Source organism: Equus caballus, chromosome 21, assembly GCF_041296265.1.
Source record: "Equus caballus isolate H_3958 breed thoroughbred chromosome 21, TB-T2T, whole genome shotgun sequence".
NCBI lineage: Eukaryota > Metazoa > Chordata > Mammalia > Perissodactyla > Equidae > Equus > Equus caballus.
In genome coordinates, this window is record NC_091704.1 from 12,386,250 (window position 1) to 12,410,889 (window position 24,640).

The 24,640-nt window shown below is 35.8% G+C and overlaps 1 pseudogene; it reads left to right on the top strand.

Annotated features, from left to right (window-relative positions):
• Nucleotides 1-24,640, top strand: part of LOC138919743 (regulator of DNA class I crossover intermediates 1-like) — a 72,475-nt pseudogene that overhangs the window by 7,867 nt on the left and 39,968 nt on the right.

Below are 24,640 nucleotides of genomic sequence, written 5' to 3' on the forward strand. Positions count from 1 at the left end.
AGAGATGGTTGCAATATATTTCTTTAAAAATCCATTTTCTAGAATAACATAGTAATTACTGTTAAAGAGATGAGCTTCATTCCCACCTCCCCACACCTAAATCTCTGGTAATTTAAATTTCAGGACAAAAATTAGAGAAACTCTTAAAATTGTTTTTTATAAAGTGCATATAAATTTCATGAAGAAACTGATGTTTGAATGGGGTCTTGAAGGTATTGAAAGTTTTCAGTACAAAATATGGTGGGAGGAGTCTCCATATATGGAGAAGAAAAACTATATTTTCATTTGGTCGGGTGTTGGAATACATGAAACGCAGGAATGGAAAACAAAGTTGAAATCTAAGTTGGGGCAGGCAATGGAAGTCACGTCCCTAAGTGATAATCAGAGCTGTGTTTTATTGCTATTACCAATGTAGTAAGAAATATAGGAGAACATTTGCATAAAATCAAGGAGACTCTTTAATGTATAATTATGGTAGCTAGCTACATACTTAATATTGCAGTAGTCAAAGTAGCAAATGACTTCTGAGGATTCACATTTTATATATAGCAAGCTATTTTAATTATCTGCACGTTTTTCTTTTTCTCAGATATAAAATTCCATCTAGTTTACCCCATTATTTGGGGATATATTCATTTGTTCTCCCGTCTTTTCTATCTTATTTTTTTCTACCTTTATTGAGGTATAATCGACAAATAAAATTGTAAGATATTTAAAGTATACCATGTGATGGTTTGATATATGCATACATTGTGAAAGTTAATTAACACATCCATCACCTCAGATATTTCTCTTTTTTGGTGAGAACATTTAAGTTCTACTCTCTTAACAGATTTCAATTATACAATACAATGTTATTTTGTATTAACAAATGGTATGGTTACCATGTTATCCTCAGAACTTATTCGTCTTATAACTTAAAGTTTGTATGCTTTTACCAACCTCTCCCTATTTACCTGACCCCCCAGCAACCACTTGTCTGTTCTCTGTTTCTATGATTTTAACTTTTTTTTAGATTCCACATATAAGTGGTACCATGTCCTATTTGTCTCTGTCTGCCTTAATTATCTAATGCCTTCCAGGTTCATCCATGTTATCACAAATGACAGGATTTCTTTCTTTTTTTTGTGAGGAAGATTGGCCCAGAGCTAACATCTGTTGCCAATCTCTCTCTTTTTGCTTGAGAAGATTGTTGCTGAGTTAATATCTGTGCCAGTCTTCTTCTACTTTTTGTGTGGGATGCAGCCACAGCATGGCTTGACACGTGGTGCTAGGTCTGTGCCTGGGATCTGAACCTGTGAACCCCGGGCTCCCAAAGTACAGCATGCGAACTTGACCACTATGCTGCTGGGCTGGCCCAGGATTTCTTTCTTTTAAAAGGGTGAATGATATTCCATGGTGTATATATATACCAAATTTTCTTGATCCATTCATCCATTGATGTACTCTTAATCTGCTTCATACCTTGGTTGTTGTGAATAAGGCTCCTATGAACATGGGAGTACAGATATCTGTTTGAGATGTTGATTTCTCTTTGGATATATACCCAGAATTGGTGCTGCTCGATCAAATGGTAGTTCTTTTAATTTCTTGAAGAACCTCCATGCTGTTTTCCATAATGGCTGCACCAATTTATATTCCCACCAATAGTGCACAAGGGTTCCCTTTTCTCCACATCCTAATATTTGTTCTCTCTTTTCTTTTTGATGCAAGTCATCCTAAAGGACATGAGGTGATAAATCATTGTGGTTTTGATTTGCATTTCCCTGAGCGTTAGTGATATTGAGCACCTTTTCCTGTACCTGTTGATCATTTGCATGTCTCTTTTGAAAAATGCCTATGTACGTCCTTTGCCCATTTTTTAACTAGGTTATTTGTTTTTTGCTGTTGAGTAGTATGAGTTCCTCATATTGTGGATATTAAACTCTTATCAGATATAAGATTTGCAAATATTTTCTCCAATTCCATAGGTTCCCTTTTCATTTTGTTGATGGTTTCCTTTGCTGTGCAGAAGCTTTGTAGTTTGATGTAGTCCCACTTTTTAATTTTTGCTTTTGGTGTCAAATCCAAAAAATCATTGCCGAAACCAATTTCAAGGAGCTTACCCCCTGTGTTTGCTTCTAGGAATTTTATGGTTTCAGGTCTTATATTCAAGTCTTTAATCCATTTAGAGTTGATGTTTGTGTACAGTGTAAGATAACGGTTACAGTTTCATTCTTTTGCATGTGACTGTCTAGTTTTCCCAACACTATTTATTGAAGAAACGGTCCTTTCCCCACTGTGTATTCTTGGTTCCTTTGTGATAAATTGAATGACCATATATTTCTGGCTTATTTCTGGATATTCTATTCCATTGGTCTGTCTGGCTGTTTCTATGCCAATACCATACAGTTTGATTACTGTCACTTTGTAATATAGTTTGAAATCAGGAAGTATGATGCCTCCAGCTTTCTTCTTTCTCAATTATGCCTTGGCTATTTGGGATCTTTTGTGGTTCCATACAAATAATAGGGTTGTCTGTTTTATTTTTGTGAAAAATGCCACTAGAATTTTGATAGGGATTGCATTAAATCTGATATGTCATTTGATTTCTGGGCTTTCAATTCTGTTCCATTGATCTGTAGGTCTGTTTTTTCACCAGTACCATCCTGTTTTGATTACTATAGCTTTGTAGTATATTTTGAAATCAGGGATTGTGATGCCTCCAGCTTAATTCTTTTTTCTCAGTATTGCTTTAGCTGTTTGGGGTCTTTTGTTGCCCCATATGAATTTTAGGATTCTTTGTTCTATTTCTGTGAAGAATGTCATTGGGATTCTGATTGGGATTGTATTGAATCTGCAGATTGCTTTAGGGAGTATGGACATTTTAACTGTATTTATTCTTCCGATCCGTGTGCACGGAATATCTTTCCATTTCTTTATGTCTTTATCAATTTCTTTCAATAAAGCCTTAATAGTTTTCATTGTATAGGTCTTTCACCTTCTTGGTTAAATTTATTCCTAGAAATTTTATTCTTTTTGTTGTGATTGCAAATAGTATTGTATTCTTGAGTTCTCTTTCTCATAGTTTGTAATTAGAGTACAGAAATGCAAATGATTTTTGCAAGTTCATTTTGTACCCTGCCATTTTTCTGTTATTGTTGATTATTTCTAATAGCTTTCCAATGGATTCTTTAGGGTTTTCTATATATAAAATCATGTCGTTTGCAAACAGTGAGCATTTCACTTCTTCATTACCTATTTGGATATCCTTTACTTCTTTTTCTTGCCTAATTGCTCTGGCTATACCTCCAGTACTATTTTGAATACGAGTGGTGAGGGTGCGCACCCTTGTCCTGTTTCTGTTCTCAGAGGGATGGCTTTTAGTTTTTCCCCGTTGAGTATGATGTTGGCTTGGGTTTGTCATATATGGCCTGTATTATGTTGAGATACTTTCCTTCTATACCCATTTTATTGAGAGTTTTCATCATAAATGGATGTTAGATCTTGTGAAATGCTTTCTCTGCATCTGAGATGATCACGTTTTTTATTCCTCATTTTGTTAATTTGGTGTATCGCATTGATCGATTTGTGGATGTTGAACCATCCCTGTGTCCCTGGTATAAATCCCACTTGATCATGGTGTATGGTCCTTTTAAGATTTTGCTGTATTCGGTTTGCCAGTATTTTGTTGAGGAGTTTTGTATCTCTGTTCATCAGCAAAATTGGCCCGTAATTTTCTTTTTTTGTGTTATCCTTGTCTGGCTTTGGTATCAGCTTGATGTTGGCCTTGTAGAATGACTTACGAAGTATGCAGTCTTTTTCAATTTTTTGAAATAGTTTGAGAAGGATAGGTATTAAATCTTTGAATGTTTGGTGGAATTCTTAAGAGAAGCCATCTGGTCCTGGACTTTTATTTTTTGGGAGGATTTTGATTACTGTTTCAATCTCTTTACTTGTGATTGGTCTTTTTAATTCTCTATATCTTCTTGATTCAGCTTTGGCAGATTGTATGAGTCTAAGAATTTATCCATTTCTTCTGGATTTTGCAATTTGTTGGCATATAGTTTTCATAGTATTCTCTTATGATCCTTTGTATTTCTGTGGTATCGGTTAATTTCTCCTCTTTCATTTCTAATTTTATTTGAGCCTCCTCTCTTTTTTCCTTAGTGAGTCTGGCTAAGGGTTTGTCAATTTTATCTTCTCAAGGAACCAGCACTTGGTCGTTGATCCTTTCTACCATTTTTGTGGCTTCAATTTCATTTATTTTTGCTCTAATTGTTATTATTTCCCTCCTTCTGCTAACTTTGGGTTTTGTTTGTTCTTCTTTTTCTATTTCTGTTACGTGCAGTTTAAAAGTGCTTACTTGAGATTTTTCTTGTTTTTTAAGGTGAGCCTGTGTTGCTATGATTTTCCCTCCTAGGACCACTTTTGCTGCGTCCCATGAGTTGGTGTGGTATAATGTATTTTCATTTTCATTTGTCTCCAGATATCTTTTGATTTCTCCTGTAATTTCTTCAATGATCCATTGGTTGTGCAGTACTATGTTGTTTAGCCTCCACATATCTGTCACTTTCGTAGCTTTTTTCTTGTAGTTGGTTTCTAGTTTCATAGCATTATGGTCACAAAAGATGCTTGATATGATTTCAGTCTTCTTAAATTTATTAAGGCTTGCCTTCTTTCCCAACATATGGTCTATCTTTGAGAATGTTCCATGTGCACTTGAGAAGAATGTGTATTCTGCTGTTTTTATATATGTTCTATTAAGTCCATCTGGTCTAGTTTTTCATTTAATTCCATTATTTCCTTGTTGACTTTCTGTCTAGATGATCTATCCATTGATCTAAGTGGGGTTTAGGTCCCCTACTATTATTATGTAGTAGTTCACTTCTCCTTTTAGGTTTGTTAATAGTTACTTTATGTACTTTGGTGCTCCTATGTTGGTTGCATCCAAATGTGTATTTCTTATTGTAAATTACAATATCACAATGATCAATCTGTTGTTCAAAGTGGGGTTTTGAAGTCCCCTGCTATTGTTTATTGCTGCCTATTTCTCCTTTTAGTTCTGTTTATATTTGCTTTATATATTTAGGTGCTCCAATGTTGGGTGCATAAATATTTACAGTTTTTGTATCCTTTTGATGAATTGACTCCTTTATCATTTTGTAATGGCCTTTGCTGTCTCTTGTTACAGTCTTTGTCTTCAAGTCTATTTTGTCTGAGAATTATGCTACCATAGCTTTTGGTTTCCCTTTGCATGTAATATCTTTTTCCATCCCTTTACTTTCAGTCTGTTTGTGTCCGTAATGCTGAGATGAGTCTCTTGTAGGCAACATATATTTGGGTCATGTTTTTTAATCCTTTCAGCCAAAAAACATTTACATTTAAAGTAATTATTTACATGGATGGACTTACCATGGCCGTTTTGTTGTTTTCTGGTTGTTTTGTAATTCTTCTATTCCTTTCTTCCTCTCTTGTTCTCTTCCTGTGTGATTTGATGATTTTCTCTATGGTATACTTTGATAACTTTCTCTTTGTCTTGTATATCTCCTCTAGCCTTTTACTTTGTGGTTACCATGAGGCTTACTTAAAACATACTTGCCTGCTCACTCCATGTTGAACCCTGAGGGGATAGCTCTGGTGAGTGCTGCATTCCTGTTAAGAATGCTTATTTATTTGCCATAGTCTTGTGGGTCCTGTGGACACAAGCCCATTGGCTTTCAGAGCTAGGTGTTTTGGGAGTCTGTCTGTTTGGTGAGAGTCTTAAAATTTGGAGCACTAGATGTGGAGGTCAAACCCTTTGCTCCTCAGGGAGAAGGTGGAGTTGGGGATTCCCTTCTGACTGTATGGCATTGTGGCAGGGGTGGGGATTATGATGAGAGTGTATCTCAGCCTTTCCTACCTGTTTCAACCTGGGTATTTTTGCATTTGTCCCGTGTGTACGAGTCGCTAGTCTAGTTTCTGGATCTCTTTCAGAGAGAATGCTCCAAGTGTAGCTGTACATTTGGTGTGTCTGTGGGAAGAGGGGAGCTCAAGATCCTCCTATATCATCATCTTGGTCAACACTTGGGGGAGAAAAAAAAACAATTTTACAGTTTTATTTTAAGTTAGCCTAAGCAAAACTGTTAGAAGCAACTATTAGGACTATATATATATATTTTTTTTTTTTTCCACTGACATAGCCAAGTAAAAAGTCACTTGGATTGTCAACTAGTTTAATTTTAATCTGCATCTCTTTAGTGGACATTTGTACTCACTGGCAGCCAAGCATCTGAGCCCCTTATCTATGTGTGGGGGTATTTCCTACCTTATGAGTTTTGGTGATAGGCACAGACCACCTCCCTATGTGGAATCTTGGGGAAAAAACCCAGACATTTGTTTCACTATGCTTTGCAGCTAGCAAATAGGCATGTGACCTAAGCTGAGACTTAGATGCTCTTGTCCTGTACTTTGAATTAGAAGCTAGTAACACAAAGAAGTAGGGACTACAGAGCTTCTATTGTAGTTGGAAGCAGTTGCAAGAGCTGCAGCAGGATTGAATTTTAATGCCAGTGATGCCAGGGGGTGGTGTTCACTGTCCAGGAGTGGAACTGGTGCAGTCAGTGGTGTTTAGTGTTCACCAGTGCTGGCAGTGGTGTTCTTAGGAGGCTAATTATGGCTTGATTTTGACTATGATGCCACAGCTCCCTAGACTTCCTTGTTCTTGCCAGGTGCCAAACGTGCTTCCTCAGCCTTGTTGACATGTTTGTTGGTTACCTGATTTTCTTTTAATAAATTTATTTTCTGTTTAAATTAACCAAAGGAGCTTTCAATTTCTTGTAACTTAAGAATCCTAACTGATGCAGTTTTCTTTTCTAGTGCAGGTAATTGAGAGTGACTATATTTGGTAAAACATTTAGACATATAGTACTATTTAGTAGCATTGGTTGCCTTAATAATAATTTAAAATGTTCTTTTTATGAAATTGCCTTTGACTTATACGTTAGGATCTTTTTTCACTTTCACTGTGGTCTAGTATTAGTAGGCTAATCTAGCAATTGGTCTTGAAATCCTAATTAATTTTTCCTTAGGCACATAGGAATAGGGATTATGGAGTACATAGAATTTGGTGAGAGCCATAAGAGCGTCCTGGATAATGGAAAATCAGCCTGGAGTAAAATCACTTGATTTATACATATATGAAGACTGTGTTTAGGCTTTGGCTAGTCCCTAATTCTATTGATCTTTATAATGTGGGAACTTCTTATAGAATTGATTTTTCTTCCTACTGTCTCTGTAATCTGGATTGTTTAATACTGCTGGCTCTGTCATACTTCTTATATTTTGGAACTTTGAAAAGTCACTTTGCTTTCTCCTTTTTTGAGGAAGATTAGCTCTGAGCTAACTGCTGCCAATCCTCCTCTTTTTGCTGAGGAAGACTGGCCCTGAGCTAACATCTGTGCACATCTTCCTCTACTTTATACGTGGGACGCCTCCCACGGCATGGCTTGCCAGGCGGTTCCATGTCCACCCCTGGGATCCGAACTGGCGAAACCCAGGCTGCCAAAGCGGAATACGCACACTTAACTGCTGCACCACCGGTCCAGCCCCCACTTTGCTTTCTTTGCCTTAAGTTTTAAAATGATGGAGAATAAACTAATCTCTAATGTCCTCTCTAGCCTTAGCATTTGATGGGTCAATGAAATGTGATTTATTTCCTTTTTCTTTTCTAAAGTTTGAATGCCAGCAGTGCACTTATGCTGCGTGGATCTGGACAGATCAAATTCTTTGCTCAGTGAACTCAAAATGGTCAATTAAGACATAGCTATTTGGAAGTATGTTAAAGTACAAGTTCAGTAAGTACCGAAGTCTGGGGGTATTCAGTAACTGTCATTCATGTAGTTTATGAAAATCATTTGGAAAATGAACAGCTTTGTATATTCACAGTTGAAATTCTTGGAAGACAGTATAATATCTGGTTGAAAACTTCAAAACCAAAATGCTTAGGTTTCAGTCTGGCTCTACCATTTATTAGCAGTGTGACCTTGGGCAAGTTACTTAACCTCTCTGCATCTTAGTTTCTTCATCAGTAAAATGGGGATAAAAATAGAACCTACCTTACAGAGTTCCTGTGAAGATTAAATGAGTTTGTACACGTAAAGTATCTGAAGTGTCTAGAAAGGTGCAAGACATATGGTACTCATCATTAGCAATTATTATTTTCATGTTATTATATAATCTCATGTAGCTAAAATACATTTTGTCATTTTACTTATAATTCTTGTATAAATCTTGAATTTGAGATCATAGTTTCATGTATATCCAAAAGATTTATTGTGCATATCCGCTTATCTTGTCATGAATGTTTTATGGCATTCTACTATTATTAATAGAGCAAATAATTTATAACCATTAAATATTGCACTATCATGGGATTCGTTGCAGTGTTTGGCACAGAGATCATAGTTGTGAAGCACATCCATAAAAGCTAGCTGTGTTTTAAAGAAGTTATGAGATTTCAAGTATGCATAGCTGATATAGTAATGTAACTGAATTGCTCTAATAATAAACTTAACATTTCTTTCAATCCTATATAGATTTTGGTCCTTTCTCTACTTCCTGTTGATAGAAGTAGAATATTGAAATACAAGGAAAATTAAAATGGCAGCATTGACCAAGAATAGTGCTATCATATGAGAATGTTTCAGTGGTACCTCCTTGCCAATGCATTGATTTCTCTTTGCTTATCTTGATTTTATAATTCAGATGTATTTTATGCTTCATTATTAATGATAGGTGTAGAGTCTTTCTTATTAGCTCTTGGATTTTCTATCTAAGAAAATTTTGTGAAACAGTATATACTTTAACATTTGAGAACATTTTCATAGTTTCTTTTCATAAAATAGCATAATTATCACTATACTTTTAGATTTTAATTCCAAATCTTTAATTCAACTAAAGTGGCATCATTTTATTTTATTTATGTATTTATTTTGGTGAGGAAGATTGGCCCTGAGCTAATATCTGGTTCCCATCTTCCTCTTTTTGCTTGAGGAACATTGTCCCTGAGCTAACATCTGTGCCAATCTTCCTCTATTTTGTATGTGGGATGCTGCCACAGCATGGCATGATGAGCAGTGTGTAGGGCCGTGCCTGGGATCTGAACCCAGGAACCCTGGGCCACCAAGGTGGAGCATGTGAACTTAACCAGTTTGCCACCAGGCTGGCTCAACAATCATTTTAGAGACCATTTCTTTAATCATTGTGTTTTTTATCCTGTTTCCTTTTTCAGGACCAGGGTTCTGATCAAGCAGGAAAGGAGAAAGCAAAAGGTAAAGAGAATATGTTTATTTGTGTTAGCTTTATGAAAAAAGTGATCTTCTAAAGCATTTTTCCAAGGGTAATAACTAAGTGGAATTGGAAGACTCTCTTCCTTTAGCCTTCTCAACCTTGTAGATAGGTTGATAACCAACCATTTTGCTTAGGCAGAGACTTAAGGACCTTGTTGATTCTTGTTGTCATTCTAGTTCCAAGATGTATCCCAAGTCTGATAACTTCTCACTACCTATACTATTAGCACCCTGATTCAAATCGTCATCATTTATTGCCTAGAGTAGTATAATGGCCTTATAACCTACCACCTTTTTTTGTTTTTTAATTACATTGATCATTACACAGTAAAGTTGAGCACGTATGTACATTACAGCTCAGCAGTATATATCTGAGTGAAACTCTTCCACTTGTGAACTTTGAGACATGTACAAGCTTGTTTGGATATTGTTGTTGTTAAGTAGCAAACAAAAAAAAGAGAGAGAAGGAGGAGAAAGAGAGAAAGAAGGACGGGGAGGAGGAAGGAAAGGGGACCACCCAAATGTCCATTAGCAGTAAAATGGTTAAGCAAATAGTGGCATACCCAAGTAATGATGGAGCAGTGAAAATGTTTCAACTACGCGTAATTAGTGTGGATGAATCTCAAAAACATAAAGTTGGATAAAGAAAGCAACTCACAAAAGAATACAAGCAGTAAGATTCCGTGTACGAAAAGTGCCAAAACAGAAAAAATATGTTCGAAGGTAGTAAAATTTAAAGAAAAGCAAGGGAGTGATTATTATGAAAGCAGGATAGTTGTTAACTCAGTGAATTGATGCTTCATTGTAAATTTAACTTGTATTTCCTTGATTACTAATGAGACTGACTATCTTGTCATTCAGGTTTCCTCTTTTGTCAGGTACTTTTCCAAGTAGTTTTTTCATTTTTTATTTGAGTTGTTTGTCTTTTTCTTATTGTGTCTATGTATTTAGGAATTATTTGTCAGGTATATTTGTCCTTTGGCTTTTAATTTTAGTTTTTCAATCCTGTCTTTGAAGAAAAGTTCTTAATTTTAATGTAATTGAATTTATCACTGTTTTTCTGCTTTATCTTTTACTCCTTTGTAGTCTGTGACACAGTGGTTAGTATGATCTTTTAAAGGCACAAATCAGAATTTATCATTCCCCAGCTTAAAAGCCTCAATTGCTTTTCATTGCTCTTAGAATGAAATCTGATTTTACCAAAGTCTAAAAGAACCAGAAGGATCTGCACCCTGCCTGCCTCTCTGACCTTGTTTCTTACTACTTGTCCTATTCATTTTATTTCAGCCACACTGACCTTCTTTCTGCCACTGTTCTTTGTCTGGAATAGTCTCCCTCGAGATATTTGCATGTCTGGCTTGTCAACATTTGAGTCTCAGCAAAAGTATGTCCTCTTAGATTGGCCTTCTCTGATCACTACATCTAAATAGCTCCCTGCCCTCCAAATGCTGTCTCTCCTTTACCCTCTTTAATTTGTCACTCTTTCATAATCCTATATTTTCTTAGAAATTTGTTTATTCTGTCCCCCCATTAAAATATCTTCATGAGAAGAAGGATTTTACCACGTTTGTTCATTTTCTATCTCCTGTGCCTTGAACTGTCTCTAGCAATAACATAGACACTCAATAATAAATAAACTATGAATGAAGGCTGTCCCAAGACTGTTTTTAAAAAGTAATCTAACTCTATCTGGATCATTCTTTTGAATATTTGTCAGAAAGGGAAAGACACATGGCTCTTCCCAAGGTGTTGATCTCTAATCGTGTCACTTTTCTCTTCTTTGAAAATTTCATACCTTCCTTTACCTCCCCAAACCTCTCTTTCCCAACACTATTCTTTATCCCTTCATGCTCGTTAAATGACCTTGTATCATAGTTCAGAGGAAATAGAAGCTATCAGATGAGAATTATCTCAAATTTCTACCACCAGTTCTATAAACCACCTTCCTTCTTCATCCATCTTCTCTTTCCCTCCTCTAACTACAGAAGTAATTCCCTCTGATCAAAGGAAGGTCTGTCTGTCTGTGATCTGGATTCCATTTACTTCCGCTTTCCATTGATGTTTACACATACTGAATTTTCTCCTATTAGACAAGTAAAGGTGTCTCTGGGTCCTTTCTCTTTCCTGCTATGCCCTTTCACTCTCATCTCCCATTTGTTCCTTGGTCCACTTCACTGTACAGCTCTTACTAGTGTCAAAATTGAACTTTATAAATCATACAGACAGAAAATCAATAAGGAAATATTGGTCTTAAATGACACATTAGACCAGATGGACTTGCTAGATATATGCAGAGCGTTCTATCCCAAAACAGCAGAATACACATCTTTTCAAGTCGGTCGGAACATTTTCCAGGATAGAGCATATGTTAGGCCACAAAACAAGTCTCAGTAAATTGAAGAAGATTGAAATCATATTAAACATCTTTTCTGAGCACCATGGTATGAGACTAGAAATCAACTACAAGAAGAAAACTGGAAATAACAAAACATGGAGTCTAAACAACATGCTGCTCAACAACCAGTGTGTCATTGAAGAAATCAAAGAGCAAGTAAATGATACATGTCTACCTAAGGAAGTAAGAAAAATCTCAGATAAACAGTCTAATCTTACAACTAAAGGAACTAGAAAAGGAAGAACGAACAAAACCCAAAGTTAGTAGAAGGAAGGAAATCGTAAAGATCAGAGCAGAAATAAATAGAAACTGAAAAAATACCATAGAAAAGATCAATGAAACTAAGAGCTGGTTCTTTGAAAAGGTAATTGATAAACCTTTAGCCAGACTCATCTAGAAAAAAAGAGAGGCCCCAAATAAGTAAAATCAGAAATGAAAGAGAAGTTATGTCTGACACCTCAGAAATGCAAATATCATGATATTACTATGAACAATTAGATGCCAGCAAATTATACAACCTAAAAGAAATAGATAAATTCCTAGAAACATACAGTCTTCTAAGACTGAATCAGGAAGAAATAGAACATCTGAACAGACTGATTACTAATAATAAATTGCCTCAGTAGTCAAAAATCTCCCAAGAAACAGAAGTCTAGGACCAGATGGTTCCACAGGTGAATTCTGCCAAACATTTAAAGAATTAATACCTGTCCTTCTCAAACTATTTCAAAAAATTGAAGAGGGAGGAATGCTTCCAAACTCATTCTATGAGGCCAACATTACCCTGATACCAAAACCAGACAAAGACACTACAAAAAGAGAAAATTATAGGCCAATATCCCTGATGAATGTAGATGCAAAAATCCTCAGCAAAATATTAGCAGACTAAAATCAACAATACATTAAAAGGATCATACACCATGATTAAGTGGGATTTTTCCTAGGCATGCAAGGATGGTCAGTATGCACACGTTAGTCATTGTGATATGCCACATAAACAAAGCAAAGAATAAAAATTGTATGATTATCTCAATAGATGCAGAAATAGCTTTTGACAAAATTCAACATCCATTTATGATAAAAATTCTCAACAACGTGGGTATAGAGAGAACCTACCTCAACATAGTAAAGGCTGTATGTGACAAACCCACAGCTAATATCATATTCGATGGTGTAAAGCTGAAAGCATTTCTTCTAAGATCAGAAACAAGACAAGGATGCCCACTCTCACTACTTTTATTATATTGGAAGTCCTAACACAGCAATTAGTAGGAAAAATAAAAGCCAGCCTGATTGGAAAGGAATAAGTAAAACTGTCACTGTTTACTGATGACATGATACTTTATACTAAATATATATATATACTTTTTATTTTATATATATTGTTTATATATATATACACACACACACTAAAAACTCCACCAAAAATTATTAGGATAAATGAATTCAGTGAAGTTTCAGGATACAAAATTAATATACAGAAATCTGTTGGGTTTCTATACACTAATAACGATCTATCAGAAAGAGAAATTAAGAAAACCCTCCCAGGACAATTGCATCAAAAACAATAAAATACATAGGAATAAATTTAACCAAGGAGAAGAAAGACCTATACTCTGAAAGCTATAAGACATGGATGAAAGAAACCGAAGACAAATAAATGGAAAGATGTATGTGCTCACGAATTAATACTGTTAAAATGTCCGTACTACCCAAAGCAATCTACAGATTCAATGCAACCCCTATGAAAATACCATTGGTATTTTTCACAAAACTAGAACAAATAATCCTAAAATTTGTATAGAACCACAAAAGACCCAAAATAGCCAAGCAATCTTGAGAGAGAAGAAAGCTGGAGGTATCACATTTCCAGATGTCAAACTGTACTACAAAGCTATAATAATCAAAACATTATGATACTGGCACAAAAACAAATGCAGAGATAATGTAACAGAATAGAAAGCCCAGAAATAAACCCACAAATATATCGTCAATTAATCTACAACAAAGGAGGCAAGAATATTCAGTGGGGAAAAGACAGCTGTTTCAATAAATGATATTCGGAAGACTGGACAGCTCTAGGCAAAAGAATGAAACTGGACTACTTTCTTTCGGTATGTGTAAAAATACACTCAAAATGGATTAAAGACTTAAACGTAAGACCTGAAACCATAAAACTCCTAGAAGAAAACTTAGGCAGTAAACTGTTTGACATCAGTCTTAATAATTTTTTGGATCTGTCTCCTCAGGCAAGGGCAACAAAAGCAAAGATAAACAAATGAGACTACGTCACACTAAAAAGCTTTTACACAGCAAAGGAAACCATCAGCAAAATGAAAAGGCAATCTACCAAATGGGAGAATATACTTGCAAATGATATATCTGATAAAGGGTTAATGTCCAAAATGTATAAAGAGCTCATACAACTCAATATCAAAAAAATAATTCAATAAAAAAATGAGAGGAACTGAATAGACATTTTTCCAAAGACATTTACAGATGCCCAACAGACATGTAAAAAGATGTTCAACATCACTAATCCTAAGGGAAATGCAAATCAAAACCATCAAAAGACAATAAATGTCAAGTGTTAGTGAGGATGTGGAGAAAAGGGAGCCCTCGCGCACTTTTGGTGGGAATGTATACTGTTGCAGCTACTATGGAGAACAGTATGGAAGCTTCTAAAAACATTAAAAACTAACATATGACCCAGCAGTTTGACTTCTGGGTATTACCTGAAGAAAACAAAAACACTAATTTGAAAAGAAATATGCACCCTTATGTTCATTGCAGCATTATTTGCAATAGCCGAGATGTGGAAGCAGCCTAAGTGTCCATCGGTGGATATATTGGTAAAGAAGATGTGGCATATATTTATTCAGTGGAATATTAGCTGTAAAAAAGAATGAAATCTTGTCATTTGTAGCAACATGGATGGATATAGAGGGTGTTATTCCAAGTGAAATATGTCAGACAGAGAAAGATAAATATCATCTGATTTCACTTATATGTGGAATCTAAAAAACAAAACAAATGAACAAACAAAACAGAAACAGACTCATAGACACAGAGAACAGGCTGGTCATTGCCAGTGGTGAAGCTGGTGGTAGGTTGGGCAAAATAGGTGAAGGGGATTAAGAAGTACAAACTTTCAGTTATAAAGTAAATAAACCATGGGGGTATAATATACAATGTAGGGAATATAGTCAATAATATTATAATGACTTTGGTGACAGATTGTTGGTAGAATCATTGTAGTGATTATTTCGTAATGTGTGTAAATGTCAAATCACTACGTGTACACCTGAAACTAACATAATGTTCTATGTTAACTAAAATTCAATAAAAAAATTTGAACTTTATGTTATTCAATTCCAAAGATATTTTTCATATACTTTAATGTGTCATCATCTGCTTTTCCATAACCTTCATCTTTTTTGTTTTGGTGATACAAACTTTATTTAGCACTTCATGAAGTGAACAGTCTTCTTTCAGAGAACTGCTGCCCGTTCCCTTCATCTTGAAACAAGCTCTTCCCTTGCTTCCTTTGACACGTTCTTAAGATTTTATTTGTCTCCCTGGCTGCTCCTTTTAAATGTCTATTTTCAATTTAAAATTTGATTGTCTTCTGGAAGTTTTCTATTTATCTTCTAATTATTTTTTACTTGTCTCTACCAAATGAGACTTGTTAAAAAAAGTTGAGCCTAACAACAAAAAATCAAACAACCCAGTCAAAAGATGGGCCGAGGACATGAACAGACATTTCTCCAAAGAAGATATACGGATGGCCAATAGACATGAAAAGATGCTCATCATCACTCATCATCAGGGAAATGGAAATCAAAACTACACTAAGATATCACCTTACACCTGTCAGAATGGCAAAAATAACCAAAACAAAAAGTGACAAATGTTGGAGAGTTTGTGGAGAAAAAGGAACCCTCATACGCTGTTGGAGGGAATGCAAACTGGTGCAGCCACTATGGAAAACAGTACGGAGATTATTCAAAAAATTAAAAATAGAAATACCTTATGAACCAGCCATCCCACTACTGGGTATCTATCCAAAGAGCTTGAAGTCAGCAATTCCAAAGGTCCCATGCACCCCTATGTTCATCACAGCATTATTTACAATAGCCAAGATGTGGAAGCAACCTAAGTGCCCATCAACTGATGGTTCGATAAAGAAGATATGGTATATATATGTATACACACACACACACACACACGTATATATATGTATACACACACACACACACACACACACGCGCGCGCGCGCAATGGAATACTACTCAGCCATAAAGACGGATAAAATCGTCCCATTCACAACAACATGGATGGACCTTGAGGGTATTATGTGAAGTGAAATAAGCCAGACAGAGAAAGACGAACTCTGTATGACTCCACTGATAGGTGGAAGTTAAACATATAGACAAAGAGAACTGATTGGTGGTTACCAGGGGAAAGGGAGGGTGAGGGGAGTGCACAAAGGGTGAAGTGGTGCACCTACAACATGACTAACAATAATGTGCAACTGAAATTTCACAAGGTTGTAAACTATCATAATCTTAATAAAAAGTTAAAATACCACACAAAAAATATTTAGAAATAAACTTGATATCCTATAATATGAAATATGTCACCAAAAGCCATTGGAAGTCATAACTATACATATAACATATTTTAAATATTTTAACAATCTGTCTTTTATACTCATGCTTTAGTACATTTTTTACTAAATAAAGATTTGCTTGTCTTAGATATCCCCATAGGAATTGTATGTGGAGGTCTAACTGTCCTAACAACTTTGATAATGTGCTAAAAAGATTGGAAATGTGTTTTGAATTTATTGTTTATTTGATATCAAATAATAAAATAGTGAAATTGTCTGCAAAAGTTACCCCCCCAAAAAAAGTTGAGCCTAACCTTGTCAGGTAAATTAGTTACATACCTTTGTTCTCTCTGGGAAAAGAAAGATCAGAGGTTATCATGATGGATAGATTATGAGGGTTCAACCTCTTCAGCCGTGTCCCCTGGAGTAAAGGCTTGCTCCCTTCATACACAGTGTTTGTACTGTTCTTCTTCATTCCTGGAACATTATCTTCCCACACTCTGGCTAACTCTGACTCATCCATCTATCTTAGAAAAAAGTCATTTTCTAAGAAAGCTTCCCTCTCCTCCTGCCCTCCCTCTGCCAACTCTCCCCACATCTACCTGTAGTTTACATACTCCTGATGCTCAGTTGTAATTGTTTGTGTCATTCTCTTTCTGATTATGGTCTTATCCTTCACAGAGTACAGTGCCTTAGGAAATAATATCTTAATTCCAAGACGCTGTCAATTATATGATCCAGAGTCATGTTTTTCAAAGGGGAAAAATATTTACATCCTGAAGGTTCTGTCATTTCATTGCTGACCATAGTGTGATCTTTTTAAAGAAGCCCCAATGTGGAGCTGCACATCACTCAAACGAAACACTTTTTTATCTGTGGTTAAGTTTGCATAAAAATGCAGCATTTACTTTTTTGCTTGATAGCTGGCAAGTCTCTTACAGTTCTTATGTTTTTTAGAATCTTAAAAGTCTATTATTAATATTCTGAAATATTAATGTGATAAAACCTTAACTTCTTGGAAAAATGATACTTCCTCTTGCATTAAATTTTTTACCATCTTGGACTTTTTTCACTTTTTATATCTGACATTTATAATCACGTTTATGCCATTGTGTTATGAGTTATATAGTGAAGAAGATGTTTTCACAATTTGTTATAGTGTCTAATACATATTAGTTGCTCAATAAACAAATTTTGAACAAATGCCTTTGAACTTCTTAAATTAAGGATGTAATCTGAGAGAAAAAGAATGAAAATAAGAATAATTCTGCTCAATCAGAAATAAATACTGAATGAAAAATGATAATTATTTACAAGTCTGGTATAAAAGAAAATCTAGGAGTCATGGGGAGATAACAGAATTAAGTTAGCTTTGGCTGCAGATAAGTTCTCACATAGCTTCTTTTTGTTTTTCTCTTCTCATTTCAGTTGACTTTTATTGGCACACAGCTATGCGTATCTTTAGGCTTTTTATATCTGTGGTATAGCATACTTTGCAGAAAAACAAGTTTTTAGCCTGTCGCATTTGTTTTATCAGGTTTTTAAAAACGTTCCACATTCAGATAATTTTTTTTAATCTTTTGATACCTGGGAATGGCTTTATACAGTTCTGTTTTAAAGGCATTACGCTTAACAAAAGAAAGATTATAAGAAGCTGTAATTTAGAGTCTTTGGGCAAACTACAAGTTATCATGATTCATTTTAATTTACATGTAAACATGTAAAGGAGGTGTCACAGAAATATAAAAAATATCAAGTCAATTATTTAATAGCATTATTGCTTTTTATTATTGATGATTCTGCCTGAAACTATATGGTTGCTAGAAGAACTTTTTATTTTTAATTTTTTTAGGAATATTTTGAAAAGAAAAGGTTAAAATCAAAAATGAAATTACGGGGAGTTTTATCCCCTGTCAAAAATTCTGCTGTCAGTTTAGACCTCCTTAACCTGTATATGGTAAATCAGATATCTTGCCAGAAGAAAAGACCTGGTAAGTCAGCCTCTCCAGTAACATTTTGTTTTGAGTCTGATGTGATCATAATGTTTAGTTTTCCAATAATTTTGTAATTTTAGAACTCAAAGGATGTGGAAAGTAATTTTAAAACTTGATTGCCCTCTTAAATTAGAAGCTTTGTTAGTCTCTGCTTAAAATGTTTTATTGTTTAATCCATTTATTTTTTTTTAGGTGGTGTGTTATATAAAATTAATTTTATAAGGTATGGTTAAACTTATAGCATTGTTTCAATTATTATGTTATTTTGTCTAGGCAGATAGTTACCAAAGTTTGGCTAAAGAGCAGGGAATAAATATCTTTACTGTCTTATCCTATTTGGAGAATTTGTTTGAAAGGAAGAGCTGAACAAGTTTTTGCCTCAATGATTAGTTTCCTATCTCATAACTTGAATTCCTTAGACATTCTTGGGATGTTAACTATAGTAGTCTAATACTTCAAAATAAAGTTCATTTTGGCCTGCACTTTGATTCTTCAAGTAAATAAAAAGTTTAATCAGAGTATTTTTTTCTCTCTCAAGGAAACTTGTGTCTGATATTTAATTTTTAAAACAAGTGCTAAAATGAGAGCTTAAGAACTGAGTTCATAAAAAGGGATTGAAATTGATCACAGTATTGTTAGTGTCTCCTCTTTTCCTTTCTGTGCTATTTTTGTTTCTCCACAGATGACAGTTGTCACAAGTAAATGTAGTCACACTTTAGTAGAAGTAAATACATTATTAATAAACTTTAGGAATAAAAGTTTCTGTTGTAAATATATTTGCTATATTTAGTTCTTTTTCTTCATTTGTGTAATAGTGTTATCAGCTGTTGTCACCATGTCTTACATTAGATCCTCGGATCTTATTCATCATTTTGCTGAAAGTTAGTACCCTTTTCCCAACCTTTCCCTATCCCCCAGTCGCCAGATCCTGTCAACCACTTTTCTATTCTCTGTTTCTATGAGTTTGACTTTTTTTTTTTTTTTAGATTCCACATGTAAGTGATACCATGCAGTATTTGTCTTTCTCAGTCTGGCTTATTTCACTTAGCATAATGCCTTCTAGCTCCGTCCATGTTGTCACACATGGCAGGATTTCATTCTTTCTCATGGCTCAGGAATATTCCATTGTATATATACACACACACATATACACACCACACCATCTTTATCCATTCATCCATTGATGGACGCTGAGGTTGTTTCCATATTTTGGCTCTGTGAATTATGCTGCTGTGAACTTGGGAGTGCAGATATCTCTTTGAGATCTTGTTTTCATTTTATTTGGATATATACCCAGAAGTGAGATTGCTGAATCATATGATAGTTCTATTTTTAATTTTTTGAGGAACCTCTATATTGTTCTCCATAGAGCTTGCCCCAATTTACATTCCCACCAACCATGCACAAGGGTTCCCTTTTGTCCACATCCTTGCAAACACTTCTTACCTCTTGTCTTTTTTTTTTTTTTACTTTTTGTGAGGAAGATTGGCCCTCAGCTAATATCTGTTGCCAATCTTCTTCTTTTTCTTTCTTTCTCTCCCCAAAGCCCCAGTACATAGTTGTATATCCTAGTTGCAGGTCATTCTAGTTTTTCTATGTTGGATGCTGCCACAGCATGGCTAGATGAGCAGTATATAGCTCTGTGCACAGGGTCTGGACTGGCGGACCCTGGGCCACTGAACTGGAGCACACAAACAACTATTCGGCCACGTGGTCAGCCCCCTCTCTTGTCTTTTCGATGATAGTCATTCTAACAGGTGTGAGGTGATGTCTCATTGTGGTTTTGAATGCATTCCCCTGAGGATTAGTGATGTTGAACACCTTTTCATGTACCTGTTGCTCAGTTGTATGTCGTCTTTGGAAAAATGTCTGTTCAGAGGGTCCTCTGCTCATTTTTTAATCGATTCTTGTTTTTTGATATTGAGTTGTATGAGCTCTTTATGTATTTTGAATATTAATCCCTTGTCAGACAATATGATTTGCAGGTATTTTCTCCCATTCTTTAGATTGCATTTTCATTTTGTTGGTGGTTTCCTTTGCTATACAGAAGCTTTTTGGTTTGATGTAGGACCAGTTGTTTATTTTTGCTTTTATTCCTTTTACTTTTGGTGTCAAATCCAGAAAATCATCATGAAGACTGATGTCACGGAGCTTATTCCTTATGTTTTCTTCTAGGAGTTTTATGGTTTCAGGTCTTGTATTTAAGTCTTTAATCCATTTTGAGTTGACTTTTGTGTATGGTGTAAGATAGGGTTCCAGTTTAATTCTTTTACATGTGGCTGTCCAGTGATGTATTTAACTTTATATATTTCCTTTCTCCCTCACTCTGTTTTCATTCATACATTGAACATATGTTTTTTGAGTACTTACCCTAAGTATTGTATTGGATTCTGGATGTAGAACAGAAAATAACAGGGGCAGGACATGCTGCTGTAGGGGAGGAAGAGAATTCCTCTATCTCTTGTAGGTTCTTCTGGCTGGGCTATGAATTAAATTGACATGAGACAGAATAAAAGGAGAAAATCAAACAAAGCTTTGTAACATGTATCATGGGAAAAATCCAGGAAAACTGGTTAACTCCCAGACTGGCTAAGGTTGTCATCTTAAATACCGTCTTTGGCTAAAGACAAAGGAGCATGTTGGGGGTGGGAGGGAGTCAGTTATGGGAGATTACCAGAAAAGGACAGTAAACAAGAGAAAGGTTATTATGCGGATTTAAGTCCTTGCCTTCTGCCTTGATAGGAGTTTCTGGACATAAGGACATCCCCCCTCTTCCTGGTACAGAGAGGGAGTTACCTTTACAAATGGAGATTTCCCTTTACAAATGTAAATGTGTTTTACAGAGGGTAGCTTCTACTTTTCAGAGCTTCTCGCCTGTCTGCAGTTTCTTAAAAGTAATCAGCCCCAAATAATCCTCATGCCAAAGAGACACATTTTGGGGTGGCCAATTCTGATCCCCCACACTACCAAAAAATAAGGCACCTTGGCATATTGAATATTTTGAGCTGAGGAATTTGAGGAAGCAGCATGTGCAGGAAGGATTTTCATGTGAGAGGTGCCCTCGCTATACCCCAAGAAAAGGAACGTTGTTATCTCCAACGCAGAGGGAACACCGAGAGGACTCTAATGAACAGACCTTGCTGTTTCCCTCAGTTTACTACACTTAGCTGATACCCCTTTTTGTCCTGTCCCATTTCCCCAGGACTTTCCGCTCTTCATCAAACCTAGCTTAAAAATGCTCAGGTTTAACCACTTTGGGTCTTCATTTCCTTACAAAGTTTTCCACATAAAACTTATATTAAATAAATTTGTATGCTTTTTCTCTTGTTAATCTGTCTTTTGTTACAGGCCCCCAGCTGATAATTTAGAAGGGTAGAGAGAAAAGATTTTTCCTCCTCTACCAAAGCAAGATTTTATTAGTTAGGACTCATGACTGCAAATTACAGAAACTTGAAAAATATATATTTACTTACTTAATGTTGTGGACTGAATGTTTGTGTGCCCCCAAAATTCATATGTTGATGTGATATTAGGAGGTTGGGCCTTTAGGAGGTGATTGGGTCAGGAGAGTGGACCCTGATGAATGGAATTAGTGCCCTTGTAAAAGAGACCCCAGAGAGTTCTCTCACCTCTACCACTGTGTGAGGACACAGGGAGAAGACAGCTGTCTGTGAACCAGGAAGCGAGCCCTCACCAGACAGCGAATCTGCCAGCACTTTGATCTTGGACTGCCCAGCCTCCAAACTGAGAAATAAATTTCTATTTTGTATAGTTCACCCAGTCTACGGTAGTCCGTTACAGCAGCCTGAACGGACTAAGACACTTAACTGAAAGGAAGGGTAGTGGTGCCTCTGGGCCTCAGAGACTGCTTGAGTCAGGAAATTGAATACTACCAAGATTCTTTTTCACTTCAGATACTAGTTTTATTCTCTCAGACTGTCTTCATCAATGAAGCTTAAAATGTGACATTAAAAAACTAACATTGACAACTAGAAGCTATGTACCAGGGGGCTTTCAGGAGAAAAAGGAAAAATAAAATCCAAAAAAACCCCACTATGAACTAACATTGCTCATCTCTCCAATTTCACCACCAGGGAAATACTGAGAGCTGCTTCTCTGATTCTGAATTTTTTAATTCCGCTGGAAGGAGGTTGCCTTGCTCTGCTGGTGTCAGGTCTCAGCGCTGGAACAATTACTTATAACCAGAAGGGTGTAATGCCATTATTGAGTGGCAGGTGGTTGCCACTAAACCAATTGTTTTTTCCAGGGAAGCAGGGTTATATAAGAAGATAGAAGCTCTCCACTACAACTCTGTAGTTTGTGCATGTGTAAAAAGCATTTCCTGGAAAAGGATCATAATTAAAAGTACTAAGCGGTCAAAATAGTTATATCGTCTATAAGGAGAGACAAGGCTGCTGCATCTAAAGTTTAAAAATCTAGTGAGGGAGATAGAGTTAATCAAGTACAGTAAACTATGGTAGGTGCTATAATAGAGAACATATGTAGTGCTGTGGGAATATGTAATATAGCAACTGATACAGTCTAGGGGTTAGGGAAGTTTTGAAGGAATCAAAAAATAAAGCAAAATTTGTAGGGCCCCTTTCATGAGGAGAATGTAAGATGATGAAGAAAAAGATGATTTGAATTATCTGTGATAGTTGCTAGTACTGTAATGTCTTCTATCATGTATAGAATATAGGTGGTTTTAGTAAATATCTAAGATGTACATTTACTTAATGACCATGGTATATCAACCAATGCTTTTAAAAGATTTTATTATTCATTCTTAATTTTTAATTGCAACTTTTTCATTATAGAAACTGTGAGAAAACCGATCCATGTGAATATGAATAGAGACATAAAAATGCCCCTGAGAAAACATGATTTAGAACTTCCAATGTCGCCTCATCTTGTCCCGTCTAACCTCTGCATTGATGATATGGAAAACAAGTAGGTTTTAGCTAGGTTACATATTATTAGGTATTTGAAAGAGTCATTATCAACTCTGTTTTATTCATTGGAAAATGTATAAAGGGATTATCCTAGCTCCAGTTTTTGTTTGTTTGACTGTTAGCAGTATTATTAAACTATTAAGACCTTTGTCAATGAACTAATATCCATGCTAAGTGTTTTTTGGATGCATAGTTTGACTTTCCTTATCATGAAAATCTCTCTCTAGTAATAATATAATTTTTATAAAACACAGTAATATTATAACCCTGGAATGATTTACTTAAGAGTTCCATATGTTTTCATATTTGTATAGAACAGTATGAATTTTAAATATTTATAAAAGATAATCAATTTTATTGCCACCTATGTGTTTAACTGTTACATTTTCTTTTCATTAGTTTACACTATCAAAGACAAGGCAGCAAGGAAGAACTTGGCCCAGTTAAGGTGAGAGTTAAACAAAAATTTTTTTAAGTTATTTTAACAATTGTGACATGCCACTGTTACCCAACCAGGTTCATTTTTGCCCGCCGCCCAGAAAGCCAAACACTGAGATGACGAGATAGCAGCAGAGAGAGGGTTTACTCACAAGGTAGCCATGTGAGGAAGCGAGCTCATGAGCCTGAAATTTGCTTCCCCGAAAACAGAGACTCAGGGATACATATGGGCCGGGGTCAACGTGGTCTGACATGTGGAGAGAGGTGACTGGAGGTGAGGAGAGGTGAGGTAATGATGAGCTGCACAAGCGTAGTCAGACTCGATGCCTCTTCATAGGACCCATGCTCACAAAATGGCGACATCAGCATGATCTGAGGGGAGAGTTTTTAGCCTCTTCAAGTCACCTGTCGGACATCTCCGTGGGCCCAGTTGATGAGTTGGTGGTCTCAACTGGCCTGAAGTGGACAAGGAGTTCCAATTCCTGAAAAACAGCTCACACACGCATTACCATGGTGATGCAGGCACCAGGAAGATGTTACCTATAGGAGCCTAGCGGGAGTCAGCATATTGCCTAAACAGCACAATTAACAATGAGTGGGTTAAACAGCTAAAAGCTATAATCAGTAATTGCAAAAGGGAAAAAAACTTTAATTCCTAGCTACTTAATCATCAGTGGCTCACTTTCTGCCAGTTTCACCATCAAGTGATATAAATTTTTTGAGAATCAGAGAAAATTAGTTATCCTTTAAAAAAATTTTTAGTCTTTAAAATTGTTCTTTTAGAAGTTTTTAATGTAAGAAACCTATACCTTAAGAATATTTTAACGATTGCTTATGAGAAACCCTTTGGAGTTCTGGTAATGTAGACTAGGCCTTTGTGTGCAAAGCATTTGATTCTGCCTGTCACTGAAGAGCTGCAAAGGATAATTCATTTGGGGAGT